This window comes from Triticum dicoccoides, chromosome 1B (assembly GCF_002162155.2).
Source record: "Triticum dicoccoides isolate Atlit2015 ecotype Zavitan chromosome 1B, WEW_v2.0, whole genome shotgun sequence".
In the NCBI taxonomy this organism is placed as follows: Eukaryota; Viridiplantae; Streptophyta; class Magnoliopsida; order Poales; family Poaceae; genus Triticum; species Triticum dicoccoides.
In genome coordinates this window covers 609,050,079-609,059,293 of record NC_041381.1, presented here as the reverse complement: position 1 = coordinate 609,059,293, position 9,215 = coordinate 609,050,079, and the positions used below count along the sequence as shown (strand labels likewise).

The following is a 9,215-nucleotide window of genomic DNA, read 5'->3' as shown; positions in this document are numbered from 1 at the left end:
CCATCCCAGATGGGAGGCGATTCCATAGCAGTTGCCAAACAAAAGATTTTGATCTTCAGCTACAAGGGTGTTTTCTATAACTGAAAGATTCATGAAAGAGATGACCGTCGACATAAGGCATGATAAGCCGAGCCAACAGAGAAGATCCCCGAGGGGGTCAGCTGCCAAGAAACGGTGTCCAGATACTCCACGAGCATCGGCGGGAGGGCAGCCCACAAGTTGGCCCACTCCACGGTCTCCAGACGCCAAATGTCCTTCAGAATCCCGTTGTGGGTTGTTGTGGAAGCCAACACCATCGGATCTGAGCAGATAGTAAACACGTTTGGGAACTCAATACAAAACGGAGACCCGTCCACCCACGGGTCAAGCCAAAAGAGGTTCCACTCTCCGTTGTCAATGGAGACAGAGAGCCCATTGCAGATCTCATGCTTGATCCGCTGGATGGACTTTCAAAAATTGGACCCCTCCCTACACTCACAGGCAAGGAGGGGTCAGCCCTGCATATACCTTGCTTGAGCAAGTTGTAACCATGATCCTCCATCTCCACGAAGTGTCCGCCAGACCCATCTCAATATAAGAGCCATGTTCATACAACAAGACGCAATAATGCCTATCCCTCCCAAGTCCTTTGGCATGCATACATCAGCCCGGTGACCATATGGTACTTCTGTCAGCCATCTGTCACTTGCTAGAAGTACCGGGAAAGGTCTAGTTAGAACCCATTTCGGCAAGATATACAACCCTATAATGTACATGGGGAGACTAGATAGGGAGGAGTCAATACGAATTGTCTTACTCCCTTTAGATGTAAAATGACCGCACCATGGCTTCGACCTAGACACAACCCGACCGATAAGCGGGTCGAACTCACTCAAGGGTACCCTCGAATCAGACAACGACATCCCTAAGTATATAATGGGGAAGGAGGACAACTTGCAGTTCAAGTTGTCCACATTCTGTTGTTGATCGTCATCCGAGTACCCTAAAATCACAACTTCACTCTTGTTAAAGTTGATCTTAAGACCAGACATGGCCTCAAAACATAGGAGGAATTTGAGGTTGATAACATCGGGTCCGAAGCATACTAATCTCCCGCATGATGTCGATATACTTCCTATTCATTCCTTCGTGAGTGTCCCTAATTACCTTCTTGCAGTCCGAAGCAACTCGTATGTTCTGAATGAAGGGCTAAGGACCCGCGACAAGCAAGAGTCTTGGGGCACCCTTGACGCTGATGTATGACATGAAAATAATGTTTTTTGAGTGCGTCAAAGGATTTTTATCTAAATAATTGTTCCATTTTGCAACTCTGTTTTCCAACGTGCCCCTTTCCCCTGCCTCAGGTGTGCCATCTTTCTGGCCTAACTGAGGGGCACACCGCACACAGGTTACCCACCCCCAACCCCAAACCTAATCCCTTGCCTCTCACCGATGTCAATTTGTGTATTGTTGTAACCACTCCGAAGTTGCCTACCTCGACTAAGGCCCTGTTCGGTAATGGTCCTCTCCCGGAATCTGCCGAGTGGCTAAATGGCAACTCCACCATTTTAAACTACAGCTCCGCCAACTCCGCTCCGGGAGTTGTGGAGTGGAGCGTTGCCGAACAGCCCCTAAGTCGGCTGTTGTCGCTGCTCTACTGTTGAGGCCACTACGCCTTCGTCCTAACCACGCAAACAGGAAGAAGAATCAGCATACAAAACCCATTAGAAGCCAACAAGATGAGTGCCTCTCCTTTATCTGAGAACCTAGTTATCTTTATGCATCAACCCCTTGAGGATCGTCACTATTTCATTTTTTATTTTCTCTTAGCAAATCATATTGTGCTTTCTTGACAAAGATTATTTTGCCATCACATTTTCATGTAACACTATCATCTGAATCAAAAAATGGTCACACTTGTCGATGATGTTGTACGGTTCAGCCAACAGAGAATCTTTATCCTCTTAAGTTATCTTCTAAAGTTGAAAAATCGAGATACATCAAGTATTATATACTACTCCCTCTGTAAAGAGTAATGATCTAAACGCTCTTATATTTCTTTACAAAGGGAGTACTTCATATCAGTACATTCACACTTCCCCTAATAATAATGACAATTATCGTGTAAAAACTTTTGAATTCCCTTGAGTGAAAACAAAGAATACTCGCAGAAGAGAGGTGGAGATAATCATTGTCTAAATCCTCACCTAACAGCTGGACCAGTAGACAGTATAGAGACACTGCCCAAATGCTCTTGCTCAAATGCAGTGCTGCTCTGGCTTAGATCAGTAGACATGCCACTGTTGTACTGACCATAGTCGTTCATACTGCCACCGCTGCCAGGCGTGTAAAACCCTGCATTCACATTGTCGTGTGCAGCCTCGAGCTCAAGGCACTCATGTAGCACTGCTACCACTTCAGTCATCGTGGGCCGCTCTCCGGGCTTTTGTGCCGTACACTTCAATGCGGTGTCTGCAATTTTCCACACGCTATTGACATCGTGGTCGCCACGCATGCGCGCATCCACCACATCCTCGATGTTACCACGGGCTAGGCGCTGCCGCACCCACTGAACAATGCTCGTTGGCTCAGGGTCATTCAGGATGTGTCGTTGCCCTGCGACTATCTCCAGTAGCACTACGCCAAAGCTAAAGACGTCACTCTTGTTGGTCAGCTGAAATGTAGCATGGTACCTAGTAAAGTATGTGTGAGATACATCAATGGGTCTGGTTTCAAGAACAATCGTGCAGGTCAAGTTCTTCAAGACATGTTTGGCTCAAACGAATTTCACAATAATTTGCAAATAATTCACAAATCAATTTGATTCTTGCGTAAATCAGGATTTTTGCTTAAATCGCTAAATTCAGTGTCAAAATTTCAAATTTAAGGGACTGGGTACTGAATTTTGTTTACCCTAGGAGAAAAGGTAGATCATACATTATGACCCTGCATGTATGTTGAATTGTACTAACTTCTAGACAATCGAAATATATTACTCTAGTTGTTCATAATAGGTGAGAAGTTTTTTAGAGCATAATCTGAAACACTAGACAGTTGTGCACTTACTCAGGGTCAAGGTAACCGAGGGTGCCAACCACCCTTGCTGTCGAAACATGTGTATCGTTGTTTCTATTGAAAGCCTTGAGTAGGCCAAAATCAGCAATCTTAGCCTCCAGGTTTGCATTCAGCAAGATGTTTGACGTCTTCACGTCCCTGTGAATGAGGGGCGGGTTACACCCCTTGTGCAGATACTCAAGCCCTGAATGCATCCACATGACACATCATCAACTACATCACAATCAAAATCCACGCCTTCTATATGCACCCACATGTGGGAAAGCGTAATTAAAAGCTTACCTTGTGCGGATTCCAAGGCGATACGAAGTCTCTGTCTCCATGTTAAAGTTTTCATGGTGTTATCTTTCCCTGCAATGCAAATATAATAAGATGAATCACATGTATCACTTTTACAACTTTATATTTATATTACATAAATATATCATTTATGTTGCTGCGGGCTTGTAGCTTGATGATTTGATTAAATTTAATACCTCTAAGATGTTCGTCTAGGGCTCCTTCAGACATGTACTCATAGACAAGAGCCATGTATTTCATGTCCTTGCAGTACCCAATCAAGGACACAAGATTCTTGTGGTGAATTTTTGCCAACGTCTGAGCCTGAAACCAAAAAACATCCATGCACATTACCAAACTGAATCGCATTAGTCTACTTAACCTTGAACAATCACATTAATTCTCACCTCTGCCAAGAATTCTTGTTCACCTTGATCTGAAGATTCAGACCTCAGTTTGACAGCCACTTGTGTGCCATCCTCCAACGAACCATGATAAACTTTCCCAAACCCCCCTTTACCAATTACTCGCTCGAAGCCATTTGTGATGGCCTCTAATTCACTATATGTGAACCGGCGGTTATCGAGTCGCAACGAGTTGTGCCCCTTGATATTCGCCTCATCCAGCCGCTTGATATTGCCGCTTGTCCTTCCTTCATAAAGCAATCACACTAACTGATGTTACTTAATCACTTCACACTTGCATTCATGAGGTACCATATGCATCTTTGATGCAGAGGCCAGGGATAATGAAACCTTTTATTTTCTAAGAACACTTGCATTCTTGAGTTCAGTGTTATGTATTTCTGTATGGTTTCTTACCTTGCCTTCTCCTTCTCATGCAAATGAGAAGAACTGACAGTAGCAGAATCACTAGTACTGCAACTACGGGAACAACAACATAGACGGCAACCATAGAGCTTCTCTTCTTTTTTGGAGGCTGACAGTAGTCGCCGCTGCTGCAGAGGTTTGGATTTTTACCATATCTAGCAAAAGAAAGAGAAGGATGAGTAAATCATGCTGATGAATTAAGATATATAAAATGTATGTTGAACAAAAAGGTCAAATAAGATCTTAGAACTACTCCATATCATTGAAAAAATTCTGATGCTAGAGGGTACTAACCTGAGTGTTAGGGAGCCATCTTGAGTTCTTTTCACAAGGCCAGGAGGAATTGATCCACTGAGTTGATTGTCTGTCAGATCTCTGAAAGAAACACAACAGTTTTTTTTTATGCCACGTTTACTACTAATGGATTTGAAAAACACATAGCATGGATTACTTACAGAAGTGTGAGCGACGACAACTGCGACAGGCTGTCGGGAATTGAGCCCGTAAGATTATTGCGTGACAAATCCCTATGAATTTGCAAAAACCGGTTAAGCGTTTCGATTGCTTCAGAATAAAATTAGCATTGCAATGACTAGCTTAACGATCTCTTACTTACAAGTACTGTATTTACTCAAAAAAAATACTTACAAGTACTGTATTTACTCAAAAAGTACTTACAAGTACTGTAGACCTTTGAGGCCGGCAAACGAAGATGACAAGTTGCCGCTGAGGCCACTGGAAGATAGATTCCTGCAACATATATACAACTGCAGCTCAACATATATACTTTTAACAGGAAACAGAACATTCAGAAACTTATAACTCACAACACTTTTAACAGGAAACAGAACATTCAGAAGCATATGACTCACAAGCCTGTGACACTTCAACCCAATCCTTTCCACGCGAAATTCTTGGGCACGCAGGGATCGCCCATCCAGTTCTTCTTCACCTGGTACTTGCCTCTGATCGCCGCGATGGCAGACACTGTTACATTTCTCAGCAGCAGCAACACAAAAATCTGTCAGCTGAGTATAATTAAATTAACTGCTTCGTTGATCCTACTGTTGCATCTGAAGAAAATGACTCCTAGCTTACCATCCTGAGTGGCCGTGGTTATGCCAGTGGTGGGCAGGACGGAGAAGATCTCAAGGGCGTTGAGGATGGGCGGCAGCATGGAGTTGCCGGTGGCATTGAGCGAGACGTTGTACTGGTGGTACCCGTGGTTGGGGATGGAGTTGAAGACGGCGTTGGTGTAGAGGTACTGCGGTGTGAAGCCCTTGCCAAGCCAGAGCTGGCCGTTGAGGGTGACGTAGAACTGCCGCACGGCACTCACGGGGAGGGGCTGCAGCTCGGAGAAGTGCAGGATGCAGACGTACCCGGGATCCGGACTGCTGGCGCTAGGCTCGGCATCCCAGCTGAACACGATCGGGCTGGAGGAGTTGACGGGGGTGATGGCCGTCTGCATCACGGCGGACGGCGCGTCGAAGCTGTCGTCATCGATGTTCTGCACCTTCTTGTCCGTCGAGACCTCCGTCCACTCCGCCCGCTTGCTCATCGGGATCCAAAAGCGGTCGTGCGGGTCGTCGGGGTATCTGAGGATCACGCCATCATCCCGGCCAAAGTTGGCTCTGGTGTGAAGAACCAGCCCCTGCGTCGCGTTGGCCATCGGGTAGAGCCCGTTCTTGAGGGGCCTTAGGTCGAGGGCGGAAATGAACGGCGTCCCGGAGCCGGTGTTCACGAGGCACACCTGCACGGACTCGCCGGGGACGACGGCGATGATCTCGTAGATCACCGGCGTGTTGGCGTTCGAGATGTTCACGGTCGTCCAATAGTTGACGCCGACGTGCAGGTCGAAGACAGGCGCTATGTCGAGGCCGTCGTAGTTGCCGTACCAGAACTTGGCCCGGATGAGGTACTTGAGCCCGGCCACGAGGGAGCGGAGTGTGTAGCAGCTGCGCGTGCCGGCGCCGCCGCCGAAGCTGCGCACCTTGTGCCAGCTCCTGCCCATCGTCGGTGTGATGTACTCGGATGACATGTTGTAGTTGGTGCCGGCGTCGATGAAGCCGGCGTCGGAGATGAAGCGCAGCTTGGTGACGCCGTCCACGTAGCCCGCGGCACTCTCTGGCAGACCGCAGTCCAAGTTAATGAAACCTGCACGGCAGACGCAAAAATAAGCTGTGGCAATGTTTGTGAAGGTAATAATGACATGAAACGTCGGAAGCATGTACGATGGGCTCACCTAAGTTATCGACCTGCCCATGGACTTGAAGAACGCCGCCGAGGCCGGCGATGCCGAGAAGAAGCGGCCACAGCCACCGGGCCTCCATTGCTCTCCGCCGCTGTCCTTCCATGGTGCATGTGCCAGCAGCTATACACAGGACATAGATTATATGCAGGTACAAACGTAAGTCTAACCATCTTGTCTAGGACTAATAATTCAAACACCACATGTCAATCAGTTCATAGAAATGGGTGTGGTACAACTTAATTACCGTACCTACTTGGGGCTGATCACATGGGTGATGGGTTGACTTGCATCCTGAGTCAGTCAACCGCCTTGCTGGGTCTGGTTGGACGTGCATGGATGCCCTTGATGATTAGACTTCTCACCTTTCCCTGCGCGATTATCGCGACGGCCAGTTCCTTTAATCATGCAAGCGGGCGCTCTTATACAGTTGACTTCTGATATGTGTGTGCAGCTCGTTTTTCTCTTCTCCAATAAAGGTCGTTTTTATTAAATTAAAATGTACTAGTATCAATTAGATACTATCGAAACAATTGAGCAACAGGCCCCCTGCATAGTTAAAGTGCACACAGCCACACTTCAGCAGTCTGGCTAGAAAATAAAAACGACATGACGGCAATAGTTAAACCATAGAAGATCGACCATTATGCATATGTCAAAGTCGCTGGGGGAGGTGGACCCATCCGGAGATTATGCTACAACCCATGTTGAGTTGAAACCTCCAAATCATGGCGGTGGACCGACATCTGATTAAGACCTTGAAATATGACACCCACTCTGAGTCAGCAGCTAAATCATCTCTCCTTACAGATAAAATTGAGAAAGCAAAGGAGATTATGGCCCAGAAATCCAACATCAAGGAGCTGCTGGAAAAAATTGACGAATTGAAGAAGCAACTTATGGCCTTGTCGGAGCCCCAGAATACATTGAGCAATGGCAGCAATCATGCGTGAGGGGAAGAGCCAGAACCGCACTTTCCATGGTTATGGCACATCATCTAGCCGTCGAAATACGAAAAATTACAAAGTTGATCCCCAGGAAATATAGATTGGCACAGTCTATATTTCATTTGCAGGAAATCTGCTAGCAACAAAACCCTAGCCGAATTACTGCATTCGGAACATAGAGCAGGCTATTAGAACCAATGCAAATTACTTAGACAGTTTGTGAATCAGCATAGATAATTGTTAGTAGAAAAACCCGAACTTTAAGCCTCGAGGCAAGAAACCAAGTGGTTGACCTGGGCCTCGTCGGGTAGTTAGATCATCTTTGTTAATCCTTTAAAAATGATCATAGAAGATAAAGAACGAGGGCAAAAACTCAAATCAATTTATATGAACAAAGCTTATTTCATGATTGTAGTCGAAAGATTACAAAATTTGCTAATTATGGAAAGGACGCGGCTGTGCTATGTTCCAATGATGCTCTGTTTCTTCTTCAAAAGTACTCCCTCCGTTTCTAAATATAAGTCCTTTTAGAGATTCCACTCTAGAGACTACGTTCGAATGTATATAGACGTGTTTTAGAGTATAAGTTCACTTATTTTGCTCCATAGGCAGTCTATATTGAAATCTCTTAAAAGACTTATATTTAGGAAAGGAGGGAGTATCATGTTTCTTCTTCTTGAACCACTCTGACTCATGAATGTCAAACCAGGTAGTATGACCCATTGTGTAATGCCTTGCTAATATCAAGAGTGTGGTTTTGTGTAGCTTGAGCTACACGATACCCCTTATCTTAGCTATCCATTTTGGCATCAAGATCCGTGCAGGCACATTTGTCATTTTGTTTCTCTCAAACGAAACAATGTATAAACTTCCAACTTTGCAGGACAAGAAAACATTCTAATTACTACGTGGGAAAAAACTTTCAGATTTTTTCATGCATTTAAAATGCTAAAAATTATTTTTTTTTAATCAAAAAAATCCTCATTTTGTATATTTATGTCGGTCCAAAAAATATGAAAGTTTTTTCACACATTGAAGTTGTAAAGTTTGTTTGATCTGCAAAGTTTGAAGTTCATATGTTCTTTCATTTGAGAGAAACAAAAAAGAGAAATCTGCTTGTTGCAAGTTAGTTGGAGAGTACGGATCTCAAAGCAGTGTTGAAGGGCTGAAGATAAGAGGTTTCATGTAGGACGAGCTACAAAGGAACTTTGTGTAATATCAAAGGGTCCTTCCCAAGGTGGAGAAAGCTTGTCATGCAGTTCTCTTCTCTATGAGGCGGAGCACTAGGTTGCCTTCCTTAACAGAATGGCCTTTGATCCCAGTGGCGGAGCTAGGTAGCCAAAGCTGGGCGGGCCGGTACAAAGGAAGGCCACTAATTTTTGTCCTCATGTCCCAATTCACTTCAAACCTCTGCACTGTATTTGCTCTCGGCAGGGTGGGCCATGACCCATTTTTGTAACACATAGCTCCGCCATTGTTTGACCCGGCGGCTATGGTAGTGACTCAAGTTTTGTTAGTAGATGGCGGATCTGGAGAGTGTGACCTCTTGTTCCTCCTCGAGGAGATCAATGTTATCTTGTCTTGCCTACTCGGCTTCCACTTCTGTGTAGGCGGCAACGCATGGGGAGTCATGAACGATGTCACTCGGCAAGACGGCTTCTGCTCCATACACCAAGAAGAAAGGTAACCCATTGATCTATTGGGAGTAGTCAGCAGACTCCAAAGAACATAAGGTAGCTTGTCAACCCAACAGTCGACTACTCTCCAAAGCTACCTGAAGTCTAGGCTTGAGGCCTTGCAAGTGAGCCCATTGGTCCATCCGACTTGCCCATTGGACCGTGGATGAGCCAGTGACGC

General features: G+C 45.5%; 1 pseudogene; it reads right to left on the bottom strand.

The window, feature by feature from the left end:
* Positions 1–1,875: 1,875 nt before the first annotated feature.
* On the bottom strand, positions 1,876–6,947 carry LOC119349080 (annotated as a pseudogene).
* Positions 6,948–9,215: the final 2,268 nt, after the last annotated feature.